The sequence below is a fragment of the Numida meleagris genome, chromosome 2, assembly GCF_002078875.1.
Source record: "Numida meleagris isolate 19003 breed g44 Domestic line chromosome 2, NumMel1.0, whole genome shotgun sequence".
Taxonomy (NCBI): Eukaryota; Metazoa; Chordata; class Aves; order Galliformes; family Numididae; genus Numida; species Numida meleagris.
In genome coordinates, this window is record NC_034410.1 from 117,415,372 (window position 1) to 117,432,213 (window position 16,842).

The 16,842-nt window shown below is 36.1% G+C and overlaps 1 protein-coding gene across 2 annotated transcripts in view; it reads left to right on the top strand.

Moving 5' to 3' along the window:
- Positions 1-16,842, top strand: part of HNF4G (hepatocyte nuclear factor 4 gamma) — a 58,584-nt gene that overhangs the window by 21,879 nt on the left and 19,863 nt on the right. Inside the window, exon 1 of one of the 2 annotated variants that reach the window (XM_021388099.1) lies at positions 4,078-4,161. The exons of the other annotated variant lie outside the window; for it this stretch is intronic. The gene's annotated coding sequence lies outside the window, so the exon portion shown is untranslated. Of the gene's footprint in view, positions 1-4,077; positions 4,162-16,842 lie in introns of those variants that run through there. 2 annotated transcript variants of the gene reach the window in all.

The window sequence follows — 16,842 nt, forward strand, 5'->3', positions numbered from 1 at the left end:
GCTTTTTAAGTAAAATGACGTGATTTATACACAGTGGTCTACTTTGGATCCTAGCTCAATGAAATAATTCAACATGTAGATCTTCTTTATTGTGTTTTTATTCCAGGAAGCCATTTTTTCACAGTAACATACTGTTCAATCACTTGAAAATTCAAATACAAAAGGAATATTTTTTCTTCCCAGTAGTTTTTGACCAATTTTCCTATTTATAGCATGCAATTTGAAGAATGTTACCAAGCTATATGCCTTTTCTCTGTATCATGTGCACTTACTTCTGTAAACACAACCTGTCGTATCTTTTTGCTTACAATATTAATACAACATTTCACATGCTGTCTGGGTCAGGTAATTTATTTGTTCTAAGCAATTGCTGGTTTATGGCTGGACTTCCACATTTGTGTAGCTCATCCCAGTTTGAAAGAGGCCAGGTTCCCTGAACACTGTGAAGTCTAAAAAAACACTGCTGAAATCTGCAGAAAAATATTATCTGATAAAATATCTCTAAAAAAGTGTAGAAGAGATGGGGACAGCAGGAGCATTGCAACAAGTGTGAAGCATAGCAGGCAAAACGCAGTTTAAAACCCCATAAATTAGTTAATAAGAATCCCAGATTTTCCAACTAAATAGTGATTCAGGGACAGGTCCTGCTAAAGTTGCCACAGAAAAGGCATAACTGGATTTTCACAGGCATTTTATAAACATTTGTTATAAATATTTTAAAGAAGAAAGGGAAATCTGCTCACATCTCATTATGATGTAGTAAGTAATTCAACAGAGGTCTCTTCCAGGTTCTGGAATAATTTTTTATCCTGAAAAATGGTTCCATGAAAGAATTTCTCTAATTTCAATGCAGGTCTGAAGACATGTTGGCTTCATGACATACAATATTTTTGTTTTTAACGCATAGGGAATTAGTTAAATAAAATGATAAAGGGGGACAGGGAAAGAAGAAAGAGGGAAATGTTGGGAAGGAAATACACAGCATGAGTGACGTGAATCTAAATTGATTCTGCAGACATTTTTCATGAATAAGTGGCAACTCTAAAAAGATAAAATGGAGTAATTTTCATAGATGAATAGATAGATGGGTGTATAGATAGATTAATAAACAAGCTAGGGATGGTTAAAAGGTGAAACTAGAAATATCCCTGGTGGAAATAAGTTACTTTTTTAAATTGAGACCACATTTGTGATTGTGACTAACCACTGGACTGTGATTGTTCACTGAACTTTTTTGTACATTGTTGATCATTTTAAGGTCAAAGTGGTTCTCCTGAAGGACAAGCACATGCTCTGCGTTAAGAATAACTGGATTACATAGCAGTTTCCAGTAGATTATCTCAATGTCCCCTTCTGGCAATAATGTTTCTTAACATTTCTTAACACTATAAATTGCAAAGTAAAGATAGAAGAAACTCTACTTAAATATTTAATAGATAACTACAGCTCTTGAAGGAATGTGGTATTTTAATAGGAATGGATTTTAGATTGACATAGCAGTGACTGTAAAAGTAACCACAATATGCTACAGCTAGTACAGCTTAAATTTGACTGGTTGTCAAAGTCAAAGTATTTTGAGGGGAAGAAAGCCTGACTGGTCATCAGATTCACAAGTAGCTAGATTTTAAATACCTTTCTTACCACTAAAAATGTTTTTGCAGTCTAATAACACCCACCAAACTCTATCTGATGTTTCAGCCTTTTTATGTCCCTAATTTGGACAATACACTCAAAGACTGAGGCCCACATTAACACATTTTAACACAATCTTAGTGCAGCTATGCAAATTTTGCATTGCATCTAATTCAGATCCAGTCTGCTCAAAATGTGGACAGCAGAAGTGCTGCCTGAACCCACTTGGTGTCCACTTCTACCATTTGAAGACTGACATTTCACATGGGTAGACAGTGATAGGACAAGGGTGAATGGTTTTAAACTAAAAGGGAGATTTAGATTAGATGTTAAAGAAATTCTTTACTCAGAGGGTGGTGAGACTCTAGAACAAGTTGCCAAGAAAAGTTGTAGATGCCCCATCCCAGGAGGTGTTCAAGACCAAGTTGGAAGGGGCTCTGGGCAGCCTGATCTAGGAGGTGGCAACAAGGGGATTGGAACTAGATAGTTTTTAAGGTGCCTTCCAACTCAAGTCATTCTATGATTCTGTGATTCATTCTTCTTAAGCTAACTATTCTTCAAGTATTGCTTTGAAAGAAAATGAGTTTTGGCTGAATTAAAAAAAAAAACACCTTATTTTCATACAAGTGATCTTCCTTTCTGTGAAGTGTTTTTCTGTTTGTTTTGTTTTGTTTTCATGGTTTGTGTGGGTCAGGCGTTAACGCATTGAGCATATCCGACAATAATCCTAACTAGGGATTTGAGTCAGAGGAAATTTAGTAGCAGCTCCAGGTATCACTGGGTACGAAGGTCTCAGTCATTAAGGACCACAACTAAATAAACATGCTGGGATATGATTACTTTATTGCTCTTTGTTCATTTTATGTCATTTCATTGCCTTACTAATGGCTATAGCATTAAGTGTGTAAGGGAGTTCTGAAAATGTAGAACTGAAAGAGGTATATAAAGAAGTGTGTGCTTCCCATAGAGATTCTGTCTTTTCCTAATCATGAATGATGGAGAGACCAATTTAACTTGCATAGATAAGCAAGGGTAGGGAGAGGCACAGAGGGACTTCAAGAACAGATCCCCTTCTAGGCTTCATCCTCACTTTAGTACCGCTGATGATTTTTATGCGCCTTTATAGTGGCCCCAGTGGGAGAGGCTGTGCCATTACACATACTGCATTTTTCCTACACAATTAGCCAAATGGTACATTTCTGATCCATGGTTGATGAGTGAAAATATGCATACAAGAATTACTTTTATGTATACATAAATACAAAATAAAACACACTCATTTCTGATATCGTCAAAATCTTGTATACTGGTGGAGCAGTATCACTTATGAGGACAAAAAGTACTGATGGGCTAATAATTTTACTGCTTTCTATTTTGCATGCACTGCAGTTTATAAGATCAATAAAGAATGTAATGCCTCAGCAGACCTACAATTTAGACTGTAAGAATCTCTGGTCTTGACTAAAGTCCTGCTGTATCTAAATAAGGGGAGCTATTTTCATCCCAGGTGTCTAGAAGTGATTTTCTGTGTTGTCATTTTCTTCCAAGAGGAAGCACAATGTATGACCCATAGGGTTTCTAGTAAAGTAAAAAGCAAAGCTAAGAATGATGTCTTAGGTGAAGCTAGTTTTCTGTTTCATTTTCTTCATTTGTTTTATTTTAACAGGAGAACCTGAAAATGACATGCACTTACCTGGAATTTACTAACAAGGAGTTATAGTTGGGATATAGAAAAAAATATATTTCAGAATTTCACCATTGTATATATACCAACATAAAACTGTTTTGAATTTATAGGTGCATGGATGAAAATGTGCGTAAAACAAAAAAGATAGTACTGTCCAGCTAAAGCTTAGCATTTAAAAATGCAAGTTATCCTAGAAAAATCAGCAAGGCAGCATGGGATATAAGATACTTCTCAAGGTTACTACAAAATATCCCTCGTTTTCCTTCATACCTTCATCCTTCTTGCAATCCTCTACACATACTCAAGTTAAACTTATTTTTCTTTTCAATTTTTCTACTACAAATCTTGTTTTACTATGTAGTTTACCCAGTACTTAAATACTAGGGTCATCCAAAGAGCAGGGAATCTTTTATTCATATGCTTCTCTGTCAACAGTTCCACAGTTTTAAAAGCTTTCTGTCTTTTCTTCCCTATATATAATCCTTTCAGACAGTATTTAAAGACACTGTATAGACGCTATGCTTTTTTTTGTTCTACAAGTAGAAGAAAATCTAGCAACATTGTCTAATGACTCAATCATTTTTTCTCAAAGTTACTTTAGTCTTCAGTAATGCCTTTCTACCTTGACTAAAAGCACTGTATTCTCAGCCTTTATAATCAAAATAATTTTCTTTAGGATGCATGATTGGTTTACGTTACAGGTAGGTTCGCATTTATTTTACTCTTATTGACTGCAGGTGTTACCTACAGGTGAGGATAGAAACACAGACCAGGAAGTCAGCCTTCCCTCATCTGTATATGGAGAACTGAATATTTTGTACTCTTTTGCTTTGTGCTTGAATGTAAGTAAAGTTTGGCTGTATACTTCACTAACCTACTTGCTTGCTAGAGACTATATAGTTGTCCTGTTTTTGACATGTCACTCTCTCAGAAAAGTGATGACCGTTTGGAGACGCAACTATCTGAATGATTACGTGCTCCTGAAAGCCACGTAAATATCTGTGAAATCAGAGAATTTGGGGGGTAGGTTGGTGGAAGGTGTGCACAGCACAAAGACTTTTACTGGTATGTTGTATTATCAATTATGTGAAATTGATGAATTATGCGTAATCAGTACATTGTTCTACTAAGGCTATGTATACTACTTTTGAGGCAACTGCTCTTTCATCGTACATTATTACTTCAGCTGTCCAGATTCTCTGAAATCCTGGGTAAGGTGACCAGAAGACCAGAGAATCAGTAGCTTCTTAATTTTGCATCTCCAACAAGTATTTCCCCTGAAGATCTAGTCCTGAAAGGTTATGATTTTTTTATATTGATTTCATCAGATATTCTTCAGTTCTGGGCTTTAAATATACAACATTAAAAAAAATATTTTTCGCTTTTCCACTTTCTTAAAAGAATTGTACTGTGAACTCTCTGTCTCCAGTGAATTCCATAATCCTTGTTCTTTCCTACCCAGCAGCAACTTAGATGTTTTGAATTCAGTCCCACTTGGTTCATCAGGATGATTTTTTGCACATTTTTCCTGTTTAATTATATAACATTTCTTTTGCTCCATTTGTGCAAACATCCTTTGGACTTGTTAGAGTTTGATTTTCTGTCAAGGATAGTTGCAAAGAAGAGAAAATGATATTCAGAGAAAATAATGCTAGAATATAACTTATTTGCAATTCCAATAACAACGTTGTGAATTTGAACGTGTTGGTGAAGAGCATTTAATTCAAGTGTACATTACCACAGAACTTGCTAAACATGGTTGAGAATAAAGCTACTCCAGTCTGGGCAAATAGATGGATAACATCATTTGCATCACGTGTTAATTATGTATCAGCTGCAGTCACAGTATAGTTCTGTTAATTGTTTATTACACTTTCTGTCATTTACATTTGCTTAACTCACACTTGGAATATCACACTTGATATTGCTCAGTGACTACTTAAAATAAAAAGTAACCATGCAAATGTTGAGCAACATAAAACTAGAAGAGATTTTCTGAGTCATAAATTTGGCTGATGTCATCAATAATACCATTCATAAATCTGTCTCTTAAAACTAGTCGAGTTCCTTGCCTCTGCTATGTAAGTGGAATTTTGTCACCATGCCCTAATCCTTCTGCATTTAGAGTCTTTCCATTTGCTAACGTAAAATTTATTCCTTTGTTCTTCTGAAAGTACTGTTTCATTAACTAAATAGTTTGTGTTTTTTTTTCTCCTATATTCATCATGCATGATTTATTTGTAGAAAACACTCCCTCTCATTGTTTATTTCCATGAGGTGGGTAAACCGACTCTTCTCAGTCCTCTTCTTTGATACATATGTTCTCGTGCCCTGAACATGGCTGGTAACCCATTAGTGCTCCTCAATTCCAGCTGTAATGGCAGCTTTTAAGCCCTTTCCCCCACGTAGATGGGATCAGACACACTGCATGCTCTCAGGTGAATGACAGCAGGAGGTGTGGATGAGTTCTGCTGACTCTATGAAATGTGTTCAGAAGTACTGGTGGAAGTGACTGGTTGACTTCGTGTTCTGGCTAAGTAAACAGATGCTCCAGTATTTTATTTACAAGTTTTTGAGACAGCTAAGCCAATCTTTTCATGGAAAATTAATTTATGTATTTCTCTTAAAATACTGTAGTAATTTAGCCTGGAAAGGTATTCTGATTCTTAATAACTGGGGAGTAATCTTGTACTGGCAGAAGAATGAGGGGCCTGGCTGTGGAGCAACTCTGCTGAAAAGATCCAAGGGGCCCATAGCAGACAGGATGTGGACCATGAGCCAGCAGTGTGTTCCAGGAGCAAAGAGGGCCAACAGCATCCTGGGCTTATTAAGAACGTGATTTCAAGTGGGATCAAAGACAGTGATTTTTTTTCACCCTTTATTCATCCCGTGTTAGCATTACTTAGTTCACTTAAGTATCACTTCTTTCTTGGCTGTATTTTGTATGCAGATACCCTTCAGGAAATAACATCAAGCTAGGTTATTATTGTTTTAATTTTTATTTTTATTAATTCTTCTCTTCAAAACAATACATCACAACGATCTGCTACAATACTACTTTAGTCAATTATCTTCAAACTCCTAAGTTATGAAAAAAGCTGGTGTCCAGTTTCACCTGTAAGTTTTCTTTGGCAGACAAGTGAAAAATACTTCACTTATATAAAATAAAACACAGGTTACAACCAGGTTTATGTCTTCACATGTTTTTAGGATTCAGTGATTCTGAAGACTTCTGGGTCCCAGAGTTATTATTTCAGCACATTTCCTAAGAATTGTTGGATTTCTGATTTTTTTTGTTTTTGTAACTGTGTTTCTAAGAGAACAGTGCTGCAGTTTTATTTATTTATTTACTTTTCCCAAGAGTGGTATGCAGGTCATATTAGATAAGCCATATCAAAATACATTCTTAGATTTTCAATTAGGAAAGACTTATGTTTCTTATCCCTAATGTTTACTATACGTACAAAAAAGCATAAGGAAGCTGCACTATTTTAGTTGTACTTACTCAAAGGCCCAGGCAAGGCTAAGTTTTAGCAAGAGAGCGCATTTCATATTAGAACAAGCAGAATATCCACTTCAAACTGCAAATATTGCTATCTTCTGTGGTGCAGCAGTTCTGTTGCTGCTAGGTATAACTGTCAGTCTACTACAACAGTGCCTACAAGTCTAGAGCATACATTACCTAAAAAAGAGAGTCTCGTGTCACCCCTGTTTCTCCCACTCACCTGCAGAATTTGAAGTTTTTCAAATAATTAATTTATTTGTAATAAAACCTTACATAAATGGTTGGATACACCCATTAATGACCTTTTTGTCATCTATCTAGGTTAAGTCATCTTAGTTTGCTTACACACCAACTCTTCTGACTCAGCCTTCCTGATTCTTAAACAAATTTGTTCTGTGGTTCATTTTGATAAGGAGATACTTTTCTCGGGGGCTTTTGCTTACTTTACAAGTTGAAAGACTGACTTCTCACAGGAAGTTACTTTTACCATGCTTCCAAATCAGTTAGGGGTATTCAAATACTAATGTGTTTTAAATGCTGATGTATTTACAGAACTTAATGATCAAGTGGGCTGTTACCTTGGATATTTTCTCACATGTGTAATTAAAGCGATATTATTACCTGGATAATGAATCATTTTTAGATAGGGAAGGTTGCCAGGGCATTTAATCAGTAAAGACTACAGTTTATGGCTACTTTTTCTCTGTTGAATCAGAGGAAAAGTTGTATGTCTTTACAGCGTTATTTTGAAAAATCACCAAAACTTTAGAGTGCAACAATTTTTTGTATGATTCTCCTGAGATATAGTTCATGGATCTGTTGTGATTTCTCCTTTTATTCAATGTAGTTTTGATAAGGCAGCTTAACCTCTCATGGAAAGCTGTTCCTGCGACTGTAGTGTCCCTGCAGGATGGGGAACTGACATGTGTCCACTGCATGCTTTGTATTTCTGATTTCCAAGACCCAAGGAAGAACTGACTAGGCTCTGAGCCTCTCCACATGCTTAGTGTTCCTTCTGAAGGAAAGTACAGAAGAGAGAGTTAGCATCCCTGGAGGTATTTCTAGTGGAGTCAGCATCTCTAACAGTATTTAAGAGAGATGTGTACGTGACATTAAGGAGTGTGGTTTAGTGGTAGACTTGGTAATATTAGGTTAATGGTAGGACTTGATGATCTTGAGGGTCTTTTGCAACCGAAATGATTGTATACATCCATATCCTCCAGTTACAGGGAATTTGAGTATGTGTCCACAACTGGGGCTTCAGGCAAGACCATGCAGTAGAGATGTTCCACGTTTACATATGGGAAACTCATCATTTTTCTGTCTCTTTCTATTATGAGGAATGTTCTTCAGCTAGCTTATTTTTGGATTTTAATACGTGTAGCCCCATTCTTATCAAATGCAGAGTTACCTGGGTCTATTGCTCATCATTTTATGACTGCGCACATGGCCATATGTGTTAGGTTGGCTGACTCTCTTCCTAAAGCTCAGGCATTCTGAAACATTTTGTAAGATGAAGCAAACATCCATTGTATGAAGTAGGATTATAACAGTACTTGAATTTGTTTTAAATTTGATAAAGGATATAATTTCCCTGGCGTTCGTATAATTGGTAGCAAATAGGACATATGATATACTTGAAGTTTTGAGAAACTGCTCAGGTGAGTAGAGCAGAAAGTAGGTCTCCATCCAGGGTCTCCACCTCTGACTTTCAGGAGTCACCAGTGGGTGTTTTGAGGGGTGATACAATTCAACCCAAAGTCAAAGATGTTTGATGGATCTTTTTGTAAGTGCTTTTTTCTTTCGTCATACACAAAGGCAATTAGACTTCTAGTGTGCATATAGATCACCATGTTGTAGGCACATGGACTCAAGTGTCATAAGCACTATAAGCTCTCCTTTGCTCCAGTTCTCTGTTCATAAAAAGAAGAATATACTTCTCCCCTCTCCCACAGATACATAGATAATTTTACTGACTACAAGATTCTTGGATAAAGTGCTGAGGTCTGCATGAGTACACTAAAAACAAACTATATGACCCCAGGAATATTGCATATGTCCAGAAAACCCTCCCTGACACAGAAGTTATTTATAATATTTAATGTAGAATTGATCATGCAACTTACATTATTGTAGCTACACATAACGATTCAGATTGAATCTTAATGATTTGCATTGTGGTTTGGGTCATAACTGCAACTATGACCATTTCTCAAAGCTTGTTCTTACGTAGACTTAAGATTAAGCCCAAGTACAACTTTGTAATATTGCTTCCCTCATAGTTTCCATGCCAGCAATGTTTCCTGCTCAGCTTGATCAGTGTTCTGGCTTTGTTCTTCAAACAGATAAGTCCACTGTAGCTCTCGTAAGATTCATCATCAGTTTTTAAAAAGGGATTTTTGCTAATTTTGAACTTATTAAAATTACTGTCAAAAATCTGTAGGGAATCTATTTATTTGTATCTTTTAGAAGTCCCGGGAGTTAATGTTTTATCCCTACCTGCGAACACACCTAGCATTAATTCCCTTCTGCAGACAATTCTCTTTTATGTGCACTGGGATATGAATTTATTGCATGCACAATGAAGATGCTTCTGCCCATAAACATATCAAGTGTCCAGGACCTTCCTAATTCTTAGAAAAGCTCTGTTTGTATTTTCAAGGAGATACTGTCATCATTTTGCATTTGCTGGAAGAATGGCTTTGTTCTCTTAAGGAAAATAATGTAATAATTTGAATGTGAACATTCCTGGCTTCTGAGCCAGTGTAATGGTTTTATTGGCCCAATTTAGAAATTTTAGAAGCTTTGGATTATTGGTTTTGATACGGTTTAGAAGCTAGATTTTTAGCAGTACTCAATCCCTTCATGTATTACTGTTTTCAGAGGAAAAGTATCCCTTTGAAAGTCAGGATATTTTACATGCATGCCTCCCCAGGAGATGAGATGTTCTGAAAATCTTCATTTTTATTTACTGCATAAAATTGAGTTCTTTTAATACTTTAAAAGACTCTTCCAAAACATAATTGAAACAGAATATATGCCCTAATACTTTCCTGTTGTATGTTCAGGTAGCATTTTGAATTTTCTGTCTCTCTGCTGTACTTTCAGTTTAAACTCATAGTTTTTAGCACACTCTGAACTTCTCATTAACTGATTTTCGTGACAATAAAAAAGAGAAATTGTCAAGTCAAGCATAACCATGCCAGTGGCTTGGAAGAGTTAAACTGATTGTGTTGACACAAAGTTCTTTCTGCAGGAATGTGATGAGTCAGTTCAGACACTAGTTAAAAATTTTAATTTTAGATAGAGTAACTGAACATAATGGGACTTGTCTGACTATTTAGTTATTTAAGTAGCTTTTTACATAGGAGTGGGAGTTAAATAATCACTAACTTGGGCAGAAGTGTACTGAGTTCATCCTGAAAAATTATGTAGAATATATTACTCATTCGGATAGGATTCAGAAGTTAGAAGACTCATTATAATTAATTCATCACACAGAAGGATTATAGGCAAGATAAAACAACAACAACAAACAAACAAAAACAAAAAAACAGAACAAACTGTGTCCAGATAGTGGTTAACCTTTTTTTGAACTCTTTTATTGTTTATGACAAAGACAGGAGTGTTTATCTGTGGAGTAAAAAGGAAAAATATATATCATTATGTAGTATTTCTCTAGATAAACTTGGATAAATTATAAGGTATCTAACTGGCTACATGAAACATTGTTTATGAGTAAGTTTGAATAAAAACCTGCCAAGGAGGCTTGTTAAGAAATTACTAATCACATGAGGATGATTGAACAAGAACTTTTAATCCTGCTTATCAATATCACGATGTTTTGGTTTTATCTTACACCTGAACTCTTTCCTATTTTCTTCTCAATTCATTCTGCTCTCCGAGATAAATCTCTGATTAATTACCCTGTGTATCAGAAAATAATAAAAGTTATCTGATCTAAGCAAATAATTAACAAGTCACTCCAGTCATTTAACTGTAACTCAGCAAATCTTGCCACAAAACTATGCTACAAAAATCCTTTAAGCCCTCTAAACTGGCAAAACTTCGTGGCTCTTGTGAGTTTTCAAGTACAAACACAATTATCCAGATACGGTTAGTAAATTTATTGTTAATCTGGCCACAAAGCAAGCATAGGAATGGGTTGAAGTGGAAAAATACTAATTTACTACTAGCTTACGGAGAAAATCTGCATGCAGATAGTAAAATGTCAAGAATTACTAGAATCCAGTATTTAGGACTGAGACATTTTTGAACAATATGGAGAACTTCCCCCTGCTAAATACGTTTTTGTAGGCACAGCTGATAATAATTCAGGTGCCAATCCAAGTGTTTGAAAAACATTGAATAGAAATTCACATGTGCATGTATGCATTCATGTATACATGTACATTTTATATAAGACAAGATTTTAAATATGCTTGTGTCTGTCTGCATTTATCCCATACTGTGGCCAGATGCCTCCTGGAGCTGCTAGATAAGGGAATACAACTACTGTGACTGTGTCCTCAGTCTTTAAGTCCTAATTGCTAGTCTCCTAACCAGGAATACTATGTCGTGGCTGTCTCTTCTCCATTAGGTGTCCCTCTAAATCTTCCCATAAAAATGTCCTGCTTCAAGAGGCACAATCCTGACTTTGGATTCTCCACCACCCAGACACACTGCTCTCCATCAGTGCAGTTGCATAGCTGCTAGCTGACATTTCATGGTGGCCTATATGCAGTGGTCCATGGGCCACCTCTAGACTATGAGGTGGCTTTCCCTGGACTATTTCTGCTCTTAAGCAGTGTTTTATTTGGTGGAAGGCTGTCCAAAATCTCTGTGAACACTGAGTAATGTCAGAAATAATAACAGTAGCAAAAAATATTCCTGATACTAGTAGCTGATCAAAGGCTGGAGATCACCACTGCAGGAACACAACGCACAAATACAGTGCTGGTTTTGCTGGACCATTGACAGAAAGTAGCACAGCACATTGAGAAAATTCAGTAGATATTATCTAAATCATTGTGATCTGTTCGGAATATGAGTGAATCCAATGTAAAAGTCATCCTCAAAACATGCCTTGATCTTAAAAAGAGAGAGTGACTATAGATCTGTGATCTGATGTATTTTGTACTTTGCAAGATGCTACCCAAGAATCACACTGATATTCTGTAAACTGATCTCTGTGCATATGAGAAATAGATAAACCAGATAACTTTGTTTACCTTGACCTTACAAAATGGGTGTAACATCTTTCCTTTGCATATGGCACCATTATATTAGTGTTGCTATGCTAGTAACCTATCTCCTCAATGACAATGTAGAATATAAAATGAATAAATCATGTATCCTTTTAGAATAAACTGCAGAGAATGAAATTTGGAATATGGAGGAAGGATCTGAAAATGGGCTATATCCTCAGCCTGTGTAAATTAACTTCAGATGCTGTGGCGTCTATTTATCAGGCTTGAAATATTTTACAGCTTTCATATTCCTTTGATATCTCCCCTTAAGTGCAGACAGGGCAGAGACCTCAGTGGCTGCAAGGTTAAAACTGTAAATTGCACTTCAAAGAATTTGAAGTGTTAAATCTGCTACTCACCATTGAAATCCTTGTGTAGAGTAGTCATCGACATCTTCATAACTCCTGAGCAATATTTCCAGCTTGCAAAGCACGCTAAATAAGGTGGGTCCATAGTGTCTGACCAGTCATAAGCCATGCATGTTCTTTGTTTTTTCTGTGTACGCAGATTCGTAGCTGTTGAAATAGGTGAGTGTTCAACTAGGTGGATACTTCTTGAAGCCAAAAGCATAAAAACAGTTCACACCTCACGGTAATGATCTGTTATTTTTACTCTAAAATGAAAAAAACAAAACAAAACAAAAACCACCTCTCATCGTAACTTACTGAAGAAATCTATGTATTTTTGCTGTATGATGCTGTGGAGCTCAGTGTAACAAAATGAAGATGCAAAATGGAAAAGACACAAAAACAGCTATAAATTGATTTGGTAAAGCAGAATGCTGATGCTGGGTCTTGGAAGTATAAAATTATTCCTTTGATCAGCTTACTGGAAGTAGTAGTTGTGCTGTGCATTTGCCCTTATGGTTCACAAACTTTTCTGAAAATTATCTTAATCAACGCAAAGGCAACTTTGTCCTTTTTTTTCGTATGGAATTGTGTTGTTCTTTATGTGGGGGCAGGGCAGGGTGGAGGCTGGGACACCACAGTCTTAGAGACTTGCTCTGATGTTTTGGATCTGCAGAGGACTGTAGGCATGTGTCCATTATGATACTTCGGTCTTAAGCACAAGAGGTAATTTGTTTTCTAAGATGTCTAAGAATTGGGTAACAGTTATTACTCATTTTTGGATGTGATTCACCTCTGACATTTTTATTTTTTAAAAAAAGCCAATGATCTCTGTCATATAAAGTAATACTGCAACATTATGAATCTTTTCTTATCAAACCTGCTCATAATTTCATGTGTATTAGAATATAAGCAAACATTTCTGATCCACTGCTAATGATTCATTTATGAAATGTTTTGGGGTGGGCAGTGGCAGAGCTAATGCAGCCTTCCTGTGACGGTGCCCTCTGAGGCATGGTGCGTTACTGGGACGGGACACTCAGTCTCTGCTGCAATACGGAGGTGTGCCTTTATAAGCCAAAGGTGAAATTCCTCACTGACATGAGGAAATTTGCACACAGCTTCCTGTGTAGCAAGCTTTTGGCGAATAATCTCTCTAGTTTGGAGATCTTTGGCCATGTTGATGGTTGCGGGGTGATACTATGGCATAAGTTCATGTGGTTTCATTAGGCATGGTTAGCGCCGTCTCCTTGTGTACTCCGTCTTATGTGCCAGCAAATGGCAGAAGAGACATATCAGTGTGTGTTTTATGTGCATACTTAATAAATATTCCAGTTTATTAACATGAATAGGATTCCTTTGGAGTATGTCCATTACAACTCTCCATACTCACAAAACAAAAAGAGATACTGTGATTCCTTATGTGTATTCCTTATTCAGAACACATAAGAAAAAAAGACCAATCCAAAACAATCCTTTATTTAAAGACCTCGTTGTGGGCACCTATATTTCTTACTAAGCTAGAGTAATAAGGGAACGTATTGTGACTTATGTAAGAAATTCAGTAGCGATAGTAACCTGAGAGCTGTTTTCATTTTCAGGAAGACTTTTTATGGAAATAACCTTGATTTTATTAGCTTGTGTACTATTTTATACCACAATCAGAAAGAATGATTACATTTATTATGGAGAACTGAACAATTAACAGGGTTAATAGTCCTAAAGATAAGATTGGAATGCTTTCTGTATGTGACTATGAGGTCAGATTTAAAGCAAAAAAACCCCACAACAGAACCACATGAACAAGCACATTACAGTACTGCTTTCTATTTCTTCAGAATTAGTGCAAAATTAATTTTGAAAAATCATTTCTTGCTGAAGTTTACAGTATCACAAGGCTGAAAACTGTTTTGTAACCTAATTATACAACTTTAAAACTTCTGCTTATCTAAGGCTAATATTTCTTGGCCTTAATTCTGGGGCTGCATTGTGATCCACCTAAGACAGAAAGAAAGCACATAAATATTTTACAGTAGTAATTTAGAATACATTAATTGTTCATGATTTACTTTATGATGCAAAAAATCCCCCCAAATACAGATTTTTGTGAATGCAATATGTAACTGTAAGAAATTTCGTTATGAAAACATGAAAAAATAGTATGAAGAACAGCTTCCCTCTAGTGTGCGATTTTCCATATTAAAAAATCAATTGGATTGAGTTTTTATATGATGGAATGACAAAGGGTCAATTCATTCCCTCTCTTTAGTAGTCACTGAGGAACCTGTTTTGGCAGCACTGAAGAAGTGCTTTAAACAATGGAGGGTATAACAGGATTTCATCATGTCATACAAGTCTTCTGTTTTAAACACATTTGCTTATTTTAAAGTTACTTGCATGCCAAACTGTTTTGGAACTAGAGTTTTGAAATACAACTCAGCTAGCCTAAGATATGTTTGAGCAATATATAGTTTTGATATAAAAAGTCATAGATTGTTTAAAGGATATCTTATTAAAACCTGTGCACTAAGAAACATAAGATAATTCTAGTTAACGTGAAACCCTTGTATATCATTTTAAGTAGCATATTTAATGCAATGAATCATTTTATTCTTATAACTAGTAACTAATTGTGTAGCAAATACTTCATTACAATAAATTCTGCTGTTGAAGAGTCTTCAAGCTGAACCATCAGGGCATAACAGGAGTCTATCTCATGATGAAACTACTATGATTTCTTAAACAAATAAAGGCTTTCAACCACAAATAGCTTTTAATCAATCTTAATTTACAAAGATACTTTGCCTGCTTCTTTAAAAAAAGGGAAAAAATAATAAAGAGGGTAAAAGTGAATCTTTTTACGCGTCCGTTACTGTGAAATGTTACTTTGTGAGTAGGATTTCTTTCGTGTTTGTAGACATGAAATTGTCTAACACTTCAGTTGTAATCCTAAAATTCCCGAATACTGTTTTCTGTTGTATACAGAAAATATAACAGTAGGTTAAAAAGGGCACCCTCCCAAATCTGCAGAGAATTTGTGCAAGAAGGAACACCATCACAAATACTCTTAAATTTTGGGTCAGCTATGTGATAGCAGACACTTTCCATTCAATTAAACATTTCAGTGCTATGTGTATAGTTATTCGCTCTTGTTGGTTAAGCATCTTAGGAAAGATTTCCTAAACATGTAATCTTTAGTGTAACTGTTGTTTAGCAGTATAAAGAATAGTTTTCCGTACAGGATCACTTGCAAAGCAAGAACATTTGAAATTCTGCTATGCAGCATTTACAAACACCCGATTAGCAAGCAAAATTCAGCAAACTCATGCAGAGATTCAAGTGACTTCTTGGGTGGGGTCTGTCTGGATTTGTATGTGTTATGTATACTAACTGATGAGCAATGCTCATCAGCAATGACCTACCCAAAATCTCCACCTTCTGTTCAGAGAAGGAAAATAATTTCTTTTCTGTGTGCCTGAGTGGTGCTGAAAACAGCACACTGCCATCACATTCTGCATGGAGAAGTGTTAGAGCAGGAAGCCATCTTCTGAGAGCATGTGAGATCCACTGCTGCCAATGCAGCAACGCAGTATGTGATGGGGAGGGACTGTAAAGAGCGGGGGACTCTTGCTTTACTGTTTATGTTGTTTCAGGTCTTTGTTAAGCATGCCCACACAGCCCGCTCATTGTCACTGTTGAAGAACACGAAGAGTTGTAAAAATAGACATAATTAGGCTATATATCTGGGGACTGAGGATAGTCCATAATTGTATCGCACTTCCTTACTGTTCAGAACAGAGAGAACAAAATGGCATATGAATCTACAGTCTCTTTACACAAAGCAATGAGTGGTTTGTTTAGAACCTTTTATACCACTGCTTGACAACAAAATGTGTAGAAGGTTGCAGGAGATGGGAAGCTTCCTGGATGTACCTGAGTTCATGCAAGAACTGGAGCCAGTGTAACTTCTGATAAGGTAATTCCATAAAGCATTCCAAGATTATCAGAAGGGTTGCACTGTATCATAAAAGAAAAAAAAATGCAGGCAGAATATAGCATGCAGAAGCAGTTTTCCAGCTCCTCCCATTGTAGCACGCAAGAGACACGGTTATAGTTAACTTTGGATAATCAACCACTGTGAAACAGAATGGAAAGGTTGTACATTTGAGCAGCTTTTTCACTGTTTTTGCTCTCAATGATGAGGGTCTCAGAACCAATATTAGACATGGAAATGGCAAACTACAGTGAAGTTTTAGATCCAACGTACACCGCACTGGAGTTTGAAACTATGCAGATTCTGTACAATGGCAATGGTGAGTTTTGCTCCATGATGCATAATCATGCCAGTTAGTGGGAAATGTGAAGTTCATTAGTGTTATAAGGTATTAGCAAAATGTTTTATTAATGGAACATTTGGGGATT